This window comes from Hemiscyllium ocellatum, chromosome 42, assembly GCF_020745735.1.
Source record: "Hemiscyllium ocellatum isolate sHemOce1 chromosome 42, sHemOce1.pat.X.cur, whole genome shotgun sequence".
Classification (NCBI taxonomy): Eukaryota; Metazoa; Chordata; class Chondrichthyes; order Orectolobiformes; family Hemiscylliidae; genus Hemiscyllium; species Hemiscyllium ocellatum.
Genome location: NC_083442.1, coordinates 21,922,806 through 21,935,213, shown reverse-complemented (window position 1 = coordinate 21,935,213; position 12,408 = coordinate 21,922,806). Strand labels below are relative to the sequence as shown.

General features: G+C 43.7%; 1 protein-coding gene across 5 annotated transcripts in view; it reads right to left on the bottom strand.

Moving 5' to 3' along the window:
* Positions 1 to 12,408, bottom strand: part of cd276 (CD276 molecule) — a 346,648-nt gene that overhangs the window by 284,472 nt on the left and 49,768 nt on the right. Inside the window, exon 1 of one of the 5 annotated variants that reach the window (XM_060853774.1) lies at positions 907 to 926. The exons of the other annotated variants lie outside the window; for them this stretch is intronic. The gene's annotated coding sequence lies outside the window, so the exon portion shown is untranslated. Of the gene's footprint in view, positions 1 to 906; positions 927 to 12,408 lie in introns of those variants that run through there. 5 annotated transcript variants of the gene reach the window in all.

Genomic DNA, 12,408 nt, shown 5'->3' with positions numbered 1-12,408 from the left:
CAAATACTCCATTAGTTCTTCTGAATAACAGCGCCAGAGACTCAGGTTCAATTCCTGTCTCGGGCAAATGACTATGTGGAGATTGCACATTCTCCCCATGTCTGCGTGGGTTTCCTCTGGGTGCTCTGGTTTACTCCCACAGTCCAAAGATGTGCAGGTTAGGTGAATTGGCCATGATAAATTACCCGTAGTTTTAGGTGAAAGGGGTAAATGCAGGGGAATGGGTATGGTTGGGTTGCTCTTCAGAGGGTCGGTGTGGACTTGTTGGGCCGAAGGGCCTGTTTCCACACTGTAATCTAATCTAATCTAATCATTTACTTTTGTCAAATGTTGCATTCAAAAGATTGCAGCATTTAATTGCAATTACTAGCAAAGACCTAGCATTTTACTATGGTTTAAATTGTCTATCATTTCATGGAGGCAAATCATTTGTAATGAACAGGTTCACACTTGCATTAGACAATAGTGAGGACTGCAGATGCTGAAGATCAGAATCTGGATGAGAGTGGTGCTGGAAAAGCACAGCAGGTCAGACAGCATCTGAGGAGCAGGAAAATCTACGTTTTGGGCAAAAGCCCTTCATCAGGAATCTTGCATTAGCACAGTGGATAGAGCGAGGCCTCCTGTAGACATGGATGTTTGTAATGAAACAACGTAGTGCTGGATCAGCACAGCTGCAGTCCAAATATGGTAATTAATTGGTATCAAAAATCATTTTATGACCAACATTAACCAGTCTCCCATGGTTTTGCAACAAATGCAGAGGTTAGATTTGCAACAATTGTTCTATGTGCCACATAACACAGTAATCGATAGGCTTAGATTTAAAACAAAATAAGGAATACATTGCTTGGTTAACACAACTGAGAAAGGGGGAGAACACGATAGAGTAGTTGTTTCACTTACAGGCTGTATTCAGGATTCTTCCGGTTATTAATTTGCAAATCAGAGGTTCATCTACTTTAGCAAGCTGAAATTTGCTGACTTCAAGTTTAGTTGGTGATGGTTATATCCAAGCGAGAGATTTACTGGTACTGGCCGTTAAAGCACTGTCAACCTAAAGCTACACTAGAGGCTGAAGTCAAGCAACATCTGCTTATACTCTATCACAATAGGGACAGGAAGTTTTGCCAGCATACTGACCAGAAACACATTAGAAGCCACGACTCCAGTGACCTTATCTGCAGTTTAACAATCCCCTCTAGACCACCCAGAGTTTCGGAAGTTAAACGCAGCATCCTTCTTTACTTGCTCACCCTTGTGGTAGATCCTGTCAGGAAGGAACAGGCAGGATGGGAAACACAAGCTACCTCTTCCACAAGTTGATTATTGTCCAGGGAAGTCCAAATGATGAATAGAAATCTGAGTTTCTCAAAAGAGCTAAATGTCCAACTGACATACTGTAGGGGGAGGTTGAGAGCAAGAATAACACTTGCACTAACAGCAATGCCACTTCATATTTTGGCATTTGCAATAAATCAAGCAGATTTAACAACCTCATGTAACAATTTGAACCCATGACCGTGAAAAACTTCTTAAAGTAGCTAAACATTGGGCCACTCTCATTAGAGAGGCAGACAGCTAGTAACTTGAGGGTTACCAAGCCTTGGACCTTCATGGTAACCTCAGCCAGTTCAGGAACTGAACCCTTATTATTGGTGTTACAAAGTATCGCAAATACCTGTCCAATCAACTGAGCTAACCGGCCCGCTCTTCTTGAAGTCATATGCAATGGTTAATTCCTCTCAAAATGTCCAAGAAGCTAGTCACTCCGACTTCGCTTCGATGTAATCCCCCGGGATATTCCTGATGAAGGGCTTTTGCCCAAAACATCGATTTTACTGCTGCTCAGATGCTGCCTGAACTGCTGTGCTTTTCCAGCACCACACTAATCTAGAATCATATTTCACATCTGCCCCAAGTGGCAGACAGGATGGAACGTATCCTTTAAATAATGGCACCTCTGACAGGGTAGCGTTCCCTCAGTCGTGCAATGAGGGTTTCAGCCTAGGTACTTCAAAAGTCATATGCCGATTGTGATGCCTTCGTATCATTATCATCAGGCAAGTCAAATATCTATCAAGGATCAGGCTGGCTTGATAGGCAACACAATTAGCTCTTTGCTTTACTGTGTACAAGTCAGGGTTGATTGCAACAATAATCGTTGCCCGGTGAGCCCTTCAGCTCTATTCAGTGTCCAGATTCGATCCACACCAGCTGGGGGAATCCAAAGGAATCCAAGATGGAAGCTATGACACGAGAAACAGCAAGTTACCCTAATGGCAGTTCTTGAACTCAGGGTTGCCCACATTGGAGTCATACCTAGAGAAATCCAATTCCAAATGTGCATTGAAGCTGATCAAAGTAATGATACAACAGCTTTTTATATTACAAACTTGAAAAGTACGGAATAAACTAGAATACAGAATGTGATGGATACCGACGCAACAACAGATAGTTCAGTGACACAAAACACTTACTCAGTTCCTCTCTCCCAAAGGCTGCCTGAGCTGCTGAGCATTTTCAATCTTTCAGACAGATACATGAACAGGTTCAGGGTGGGGGAGGAATGGCTTGAGGAAATTGGAGACAGAATTACTCCATAATTTTTCCACTTTCTTAATGATTGTGGGACTGAAGTGAATGCTGTTTTTCAATAGGAAAGTCTCTCTCTCTCTACGTGGGAAAGACACCACTTATTTTGCTTCATTTTATTATGCAACGTAACACAAGAAACACAGCATGTGTAATAAATTTAAAGCAGTACCTAAAGCAGGGCAAATATATTAATTTATTCCTTAGGGACAGAAACAGCATCAACATTTGCTGCAATTCTGAATAGTTCTTCTTGCTCACCTTAATCACTTTTTAATCAATTTCCATCCAACTTATTTCCTGTTGTGATAAAGGAATGCAGTATCATCTGGTGATATGATTTATTATCACATTGTTCACTAAATGAAGGGGCTGTATCTGCAGTAGATCTCACAGACTCAATTGCAATCCACAAAGTCATCCATCTAAGCTATTACATGGTATTGGAACTGCGCTACTGCTGTGAGAGAAGCTATATTGGAGCCCGTGTATACAGCAAGCTTAAAAATTCAGATTTATCATCCAGAGAACAGGATTTTAAATATTATCACACAGTTGGAGGTTTTAAAGTCCAAGAATCAATGTCTTTACAGCGCAATAGGAGGCCATCCAGCCCGTTCGGCCCATGCAACCTCACTGCAGAGCAATCCAGTCAATCCTATTCACCTATTCTAACCCCTCTAATTTTATTTTCCTTAAGCACTGATCAAATTTCCTTCTAATCGTCTCTGCTCCAACCACCCCGATCAGCAGCGAGTTCCAGCTCATGAGCACTCACTACATAAAAATGTTCTTAGTTGCATCGGGCTTACATTTCTTAACCAAAGCGTTAAATCTCTGCCTTACTTCTAGCCATTGTTCAGTCAGTTAAAAGAGAACAGTTTCTATTTGCCTTTCTTATCCATCTCTCAAATTGTAAAGCTCTTCCCAAACATTTGCCTTGCTCCAAGGAGACAATCCCCAGCTTTTCCATTAAAACCTTGCAGCTAAAATCCCTCATCCATGGAATTATTCTGAAGACTATGGCATCCTTTTTAAAGTGTGGTGACCACAGCTGGATGCAATATAAATAGTTGTGGCCTCACAGAGCTTTATAAAGGTTCAGGGTGACTTTCCTGCTTTAGTACTCAATAATTTAAAGGAAGCCCAAGATCCCATCTTTAATTTGTTATATTCCCTCAATAAGTCCCAGAAACCTTCAGAGATCTATTTGCATGCTTTCCAAGATCCCTCAATCCCTCCACATCTGTGTACTCTCTCCATACCCTTTCTTCACAATGCATCATCTCCAAGAGCAAATGCTATCTTCACAAGGGTCTTTAAGGCTGGAGGTCAACGCCTGGTCATTGAACTCTTTCAGTCCGAATGAGAACAAGGAACCATCCCCACAGAACCACTAAGGTGGCTCCATTATCCAACTGCAGAACCCCCTGGACACAAATCTGTCTTTGTGATCAACTGCACACTCATTGGATTCTTACCAACGATGAAACTGGTCACGTTGACCTCAAATGGCAAAGAAGCTTATGCATCATAGTTCCTTGGAAATGGAGTCGTAGGTAGACAGGGTAGTGAAGAAAGCATTTGGTATGCTTGCCTTTGTTGGTCAGTGTTAGGCCACTTTTGGAATATTGTGTGCAATTCTGGTCTCCCTCCTCGAGAAAGGATGTTGTGAAAGGGTTCAGAAAAAGATTTACAAGGATGTTGTTGGAATTGGAGGGTTTGAGTCATTGGGGAAGTCTGGACAGGCTGGGGCGGTTTTCCCTGAAGCGGAGGCTAAGGGGGGACCTCATGGGAGGTTTTATAAAATCATGAGGGTGAATAGACAAGGTCTTTTCCCTCCAGAGTAGGGAGTCCAAAACTAGAGCACACAGGCTTAAAGGTAAGAAGGGAAAGATTTAAAAGAGACCTAAGAGGCAACTTTTTCACGCAGAGGGTAGTGCGTGTATGGAATGAGCTGCCAGAGGAGTTAGCAGAGGTAGGTACAGTTATAACATTTAAAAGGAATTTGGACAGGGACAGAAAGGGTTCGGAGGGATATTGGCCAAATGCTGGCAAGTGGAATTAGTTCAGTTTAGGAAATCTAGGTAGCATGGACAAGTTGGGCCAAAGAGCAGGAAAATCAACATTTCGGGCAAAAGCCCTTCACCAGGAATCCTGATTTTCCTGCTCCTCAGATGCTGCCTAACCTGCTGTGCTATTCCGGCACCACTAATCTTGACTCTGATCTCCAGCATCGTGTAGTCCACATTTTCGCCGAGTTGGGCCAAAGAGCCTATTTCTGTGCTGTATGACTCGATGTTCCTACCTTCAGAAACTGTATGATCATGGAGAAGATGTCAAGTGACAGGGACCCCTCCAAAGAGGGCAGGAGCTGATGTTCTCTTCCTAAAACGGGAACCTTTGCTACAAGGGATTCATTAGGAATGGTGCTGTAGGTTTTGCATCACTGTGCATCCTTTATCTGACAGCAGGAGCGAGACAACTCTTGACTAAATCCATGCTTCCCAAAATTGACCTTCAATGGAGCAGAAATTCACCGTGACTATCGCAGTAGGTAGAGACCCAGTATGAGTGCACTACAACTTAGTTGCATTTCCCACTGCAAACCCTGGACCTCATACCCCATATAAAAAAAAAGTGAGACATTGTCCCAGTTTGTTGACAGCTCTGGAGGGGGGAGAAAGTCACAGGGTGGTTTATGCCCAGCAGATCTAAACCCCACTCTCTTGGCTGCAGTGTGCCTCTCCAGATTAGACAGGGTGTACAAGGTTGGTGAGTCGCAGTCAAGTTAGATTCCAAAATGGCAGAGGGCCAATTCAGGACCACAGGAAAGAAAACTGGGAAAAACAGATAGAGCTCTGACAATAGAAGCAAAATAGTAAACTCTACAATGCATCTGGAGCCTCTGGCATTGCATCCGGGCAGATTGCAAACCTGTCAAGCAAAGCAACCTAACGGAGTGGGATTCAAGCAGGAAGCAGATTGTTGTCAGGAAGGTGATTCAAAACACATGTTGGAGAGAGCAAACAGCCATTCTGTTCTCGCTCTTATACAGCCTTCTGAATCTGACTGCCTTATGTCCCGTCTAACACCGACCCATTCAGAACAGGAGGGTAAATGTCCTGGCTCACTCGGTGTCTGCTTTCGGAAACACAGTTTCCCCATTCAGTCCTGCAGTCCAGATATTACCTCAACCTGCCAAATTCTTCTGAACCCCTTCATCCCAAGGTTCCTCCAAACTTTCGCACCCTCTTCACTATCATTTAGATGACACTATTGGTCTGTTCAACCTCTCAAAGCACATCACTTCATGGCACCCACTGCCCAATTTATCGGTCAATGGTCCCATGAAGTTTGCTACTATCCTGCTCCCTACTTTCTGTATCCTCATGTTTTAAATCAATCAAAATTCACAGTTATCCCATCGTTTTCCCCATTTTCCCTAACACTCCTTTCCATTTAGTTGCTGGTGGTGCAGTCTTATCTACATTATAGAATTCCCACTGTGGAAACAGGCCCTTCAGCCCAACCAAAGAGTTATCCACCTAGACTGTATTGCTCTACATTTACTCCTGACTAATGCACCTAACCTACACACCACTGAACACTACGGGCAATTTAGCATGGCCAATTCCCCTGACCTGCACATCTTTGGGCTGTGGGAAGAAACCACAGCACCCGGAGGAAACCCACACAGACACGGGGAGAATGTGCAAACTCCACACAGATAGTCGCCTGAGGCTGGAATCGAACCTGGCACCCTGGCGCTGTGAGGCAGCAGTGCTAACCACTGAGCCACCGTGCTGCCCCAAACATCAAGCATTATGGGCACCAAACACAGATACCTTCATCATCCACATCAGTGACCCAAAAGTCCTAATCAGGCATTTTAATGCTGTGCTTGCTCCGAGATCCCTCCATCTTCAGTCTCCCACACCGTTTCAATGGAAGTTAAGGAACAACATCTCACCTGTTATCTCAGCCTTTCATAGTTTTTCAGTCTCAGTATAGAGTTCAACAACTTCAGTCCATGAGCTCCGTGTTTATTTTTTGCAATGCAGCTGTTGGCAGGATCATACGTTTCCGGTTTATGCTTCCTGAATACACATCTTTTCTTACTTTTCTAGTCTCAAGCTGCCTTGTACAAGTCATCTCTTCAACATTTAATCTCTCTTGCTTTTCATCTGTCCCCAGCTTTCCCTTTGTTCTCAGCCGTGCCTTTCCCTGGCTTGCTTAAAACACATCACAATTCTCAACATTTCTATTCGGGGACCATCTCTGGAACAAGTAAGACTTGAGGTAGGGACATTACCAAGAGGCCAGACTCCGTTTTGGACAATGGGTCACCGACCTGAAACATGAACTCTTGTTTCTGTCTTCATAAATGTTTCTGCAACCGCTGAGTACATCCAGCTTTCACTGACTTTATTCACTTGCGGTTACGGTCTCAAATGGAGAAAAACATCGCAAACACGAGTCTCAGAAACAGGAAGGTGGCCATTCAGCCTTTGAAACCCATTCCGCCATTCAGTGTGCTCATTGAAGCTGTTCTTCTTCACCACCACTTATCCCAGCATCCCTTGAAGTTTTAATCTATCAATCGCAGTCTCGAACATACTCAACCATCGAACTGGCCCCAAAAGTCTTGCCAGAGAGGAAAGACAGCTCATAATGGCAGGTCTTTTCCCTAGGATGAGGCATTTCAAGACTAGGGGGCATTTTTTAAGGTGACAGGAGCAAGATTTTAAAAAGGCATGAATGGTAATTTTTTTTTATCACAGTGTGTGGAGTGTACTTCCAAAGGGAGTGGTGCATGTGAGCGCAGTTACAATGTTTAAAAGACATTTAGGCAAGTTCATGAATTCCTGAAGAATGGCTTATGCCCGAAATGTCGATTCTCCTGCTCCTCGGATGCTGACTGGCCTGCTGTGTTTTTCCAGCACCAGATTTTTCAACTCTGGTCTCTAGCATCTGCAGTCCTCACTTTCTCCAAGTTCATGAATAGGAAAGGTTTGGAGGGATATGGGCCAAGTGCAGGCAGGTTCAGTTCAGGATTATCCAACCAGACTGGTTGGATGATAGGGTCTGTTTCCGTGCTGTATATTAAAATAGAGGGGGCTGGCAAAAGAGTGATGAAAGTAGGTTCAGGAAGGGAATGAATAGACACACAGCACCACCTTTCCTTGTCATTAACATGAAGGCTTCCAATCAGGAGTGAGCGAGCAGGAGCTGACATTTTCCCCATGTTTCCCTTCCTCACCTTAAATCCTGAAGCCAACACTGGTGCTTCAAATTGTCATCGGGTTGTGATTAGCTGTACAATGCAGACTAGACATCGGTCCACGAGGCTGAACAACTCACTGGCTAAGTTTGCTGAACCACCCAAGGAGCACACGTGTTTTGCAGAATTGAGCACTGTTCCTCATTATAGGATTACAACATAATTGATGATCCATCCCAAAAAATATTGCAAGGGTACCATTTTCTGGTTATTCTTGGCGTACTATAAATACATAATGCTTGCCCTCGCTACAGCACCACAGTAGTTAAACCGAACCATAGTCTTTTCACAGCAGGTATAACACTGGCGCATAGCATATACTTCCAGATACACTGTGTTGCTGGTTTCACAAGTTGCCAAATCTATTTAACTTTGCAAACAAGGTTTGCATTTCTGCAGTAATTTTATGCAAGCTACACTTTTTCAAGAATATAAGAAGATTGGACTTTTGTACATCTCTTGCCTTTGTTAAAACGCATGTGAGGACAGGGGTTATGTCACTAATTGTTATTAGTACAAACACAAAGCACTGGTTTTCCACGCAAGAGACAGAGACACATTTTAAAGGTGATTATCCCAACTTTGGTGTGTAAAGATGACCAACAATGGTGAGCTTCTCAAAAGAGGAATCTCACCATCTGCTAGTACAAAGTGAGGACTGTAGATGCTGGAGATCAGAGTCGAGAGCATGGCGTTGGAAAAGCACAGCCGGTCAGCCAGCATCCGAGGAGCAGGAGAGTCAATGTTTCAGGGCTTATGGCTGAAACGTTGATTTTCCTGGTCCTCAGATGCTGCCTGACCTGCTGCGCTTTTCCAGCACCACACTCTAGAATCTCCCCACGTGCCTCAATCCACTATGAAGTTGTTACTTTAAAATGGTAGATATAATGATGAGGTGGCTCAGTGACTAGCACTGCTGCCTCAGTGCCAGGGACCCAGGTTCAATTCCAGCCTCAGGTGACTGTCTGTGTGAAGTTTGCACATTCTCCCCGTGTCTGCGTGGGTTTCCTCCCACAATCCAAAAGATGTGCAGGTTAACTGAATTGGCTATGCTAAATTGCTCATAGTTTTCAGGGATGTGTAGGTTAGGGGTAATGTAGGAGTGGGTTTGGGTGGGATACTTTTCGGAGGGTCAGTGTGGATTTGTTGGGCCAAAGGGCCTGTTTCCACGCTGTAGGGATTCTATACAAACTCAGTCCATTACAGGTATTTACACTTAGCAATGAACAGTGCAAGTACCTTTTTGAGAATAGAATAAAAGATACAGCACAAATGGAGACTACTTGGCTTAACACAGTTATGTTGCTTGTTTGCTTGAGCTACTTAATTTACTATTTCCCTTTCACATTGAGAAGAATTTCCTTTCAAGTACTTGCCCAATCGGACGGAGAAGAATCCCAGCCTCTCCACATGATGAAGAATCACCTGGCTCAAAACATTAACTCTGTTTCTGTCTCGACATAGGCTGCCAGACCTGCCGAGTCTCTCCAACAATTTGTTCTTCTCTTAGCCTCTCCGCATGGCTGGGGCCCTTCATCTCTGGTACCATCCAAATAAATCTCCTCCACACCCTAGCCAAGGCTTCAAAATTCCTCCCCAAATTGTGGCTCCGGAATTAAACCCAATATTTCAACTGAGTCCTCACAAGTGCTTCCAAGGTTCAGCATAACTTCCTTATTGGGGGAGCTTGTTATCCCAATTTACTAGCTGGATAGAGCTGCGCTTCCCGAACTATCTTCTCCATCCTGAGAGTTGATCATAGGCCCAAATCCTCAATAAGGCCAGAGATCACAGCAGCCCATTGGAAAGGGAGTACAGCTGTTAGGATATCATTGGAGGCCCACTATAGCCATCACTCTCTCAGATCTTGTGACACCAAGATTTTAGCTTGTGACCCCACGTGGGGCCCTGACCCCCCACTTTGGAAAGCTCATTGCGCAGAATTACAGAAATGTTATGGTGCAGAAGGAGACCATTCGGCCCACTGACTGTTCCCAGGAGCATCATTGCCTCATGCTAATCACCTGCTTTGTCCCCCATTTCCTTACACATTAATTCTAACCAATGCCCTCTTGAATGTCTCAACTTAACCTGCCTCCATCGCATTTATACGCACTGCATTCCAGACCCAAACTACTCACTGTGCGAAGTGTTTCATTCCTCCGCATCACATTTCCTCCATTTGCAAATCTACATCCTCTCGTTCTTGTTCCTTTTATGATCGGGAACAGTTTCTCCATATCTATTCTATCCAGTCCACTTACAATTATGTAAACCTCCAACAGAGCTCCAAAAACCAACAATCCCAATCTCTTCACATAACTCTCGTCACTGGTTCCAGGATTGAGAAACTCTATTCTTGTAAATCCCTTCTGTACTATCAGAGGTCTTTCCCATAGTGTGGTGTTCAAAACTGTTCCAAATACTGCAGGTGAGGTCTAACAAATGTCAGACACAAGTTAATACATCAATTATGTGCTATACCATTATTAATACAGTCCAGGAAACTGTATGCTTTATTAACAACTCTCTCTACTGGTCCTGCCACTTGCAATGATCTGTGCATAGGCAGAGGAATCTGGAGCTATATATCCGAAAGTTTTAGACTTGCACACCATATTTTATATTGTCTTTCAACATTCTACATACAAAAAAGCATCACTTTACACTTCTCCACATTGGTGGTAGATGAAATTCAATGTCCTTTCAGAGCTCCACAATATTGGGGCTGCACTGTGGCTCAGTGGTTAGCACTGCTGCCTCACAGCACCAGGGGCCCAGCTTTGATTCCAGCCTCGGGTGACTCCATCCGTGTAAAGTTTGCACATTCTCCTTGTGTCAGCGTGGGTTTCCTCCAGGTGCTCTGGTTTCCTCCCACAATCCTAAGGTCAGCTAAAGTGGCCATGCTAAATTGCCCCATAATGTGAGGTGCATGGGGTAAATGTAGGAGTGTGGGTCACTCTTCAGAGGGTCAGTGGCCTGTTTTCACACTGTAGAGAATCTAATCCTCCCAGTTTATAATGCTTCCAAGTCTTGTGTCATCTACAACCTTTGAAGTTGCAAGCAAAGATCGAGACCATTAGATTAGAAAGAACAGATATGTGCTCCAGTTCTGGTCGAGGGTTTGAAAAGGATTAGCATGTGCGGAGGAGAACTAAAAGTGACAGTGTCATTGTAAATAGCACTTGAACACTTCATACGTAAGAAGAAAAAAAAGCAAATTGCAAAAGCAATGTAGTCAGTTGACCAATGATGTCAAGTGGTCAACTGTTAACCACACCCAGTCTGTGATTCCCCAATTAGAAGATTACATCTCCTTAAGGTCATTGGAACATCCAGTGTTGGGTTCAAGCCAACGTTTAAAATGCAGAAAAAATATCAATACTTCACTGTTGCAACTTGTGGCAAATTTTGTCTTTAAAATATCAACATTCATCAAGTCTGCAAGCATTCAGAAGAGGAGAATAACATGGGATTTTAGGGAATGGATGTGAAGATTTTGTCACATCTGTACTTTTAAGTTCATTTTATTAAAGCAGATGCCTACCTCAGTTGTACTCTTCAAAGTCCAGTCTTCACAGTCCTGATGTCTTTACATTGCAAATTTTATAAGCCATAATTCCATCTGTAATCAGTCAACTGACTAAACAGGGAAAAGGGAGAGGTAGGAGAGCAAAATGAGTCATTGGTGGCCGGGGATGGAGGAAGGAAGACCGTTTTATGAAAAGCTACTCTCGGCCAGGTTCCTCACACCTGTTTACTATCCCAGTGGCCCAGCAGGAAAGGAAACAGGTGAAGATTGGCCAAGGGCAGGATTTGAGTTAGCTCTGGTGCTGTTCCCCCAGCCCCAACTGAATGTTGGCAAAATCTTCACTGGAGCTGACACCTGGATCACAGCCACTCAGGCAAGGATCAGGACAGAAGACAAAAGGTCAGACATTTCAACGTGTGGATGAGCTAGGAGGCCAAGCAGTATATTAATGAAGCTACCTCCATTTTGGAACACTTTGATAATTAGTCATAAGATTAATTAAGTTAAAAATCACACAAAACGAGGTTATAGTCCAAAAGGTTTATTTGGAAGTACGAGCTTTCGGCGTGCTGCTTCTTCATCAGGTGGTTGTGAAGTACAAGATCATAAGACACAATTTATAGCAAAAAGGTTAGTGTCATGCAACTGAAATGATATTTTGAACAAACCTAGATTGCTGTTAAGATTAGAGTGGTGCTGGAAAAGCACAGGTCAGGCAACATCCGAGAAGCAGGAAAATTGATAAGCCCTTCACCTGCCTAGATTGCGGTCATGTCTTTCATCTTTTAGAAGGGGTTGCAGTTTCAGTTCATTAATTTATAAATCCCAGAACTTCCTTTTAGTCACCTTCTCAAGATACTTAAGGTTCTCATACATAGTACATGACATCTCAGCTCATCTCATCTCAGCTTGTGGGCGGCACGGTGGCACAGTGGTTAGCACTGCTGCCTCACAGCGCCTGAGACCCGGGTTCAATTCCCGACTCAGGCGACTGACT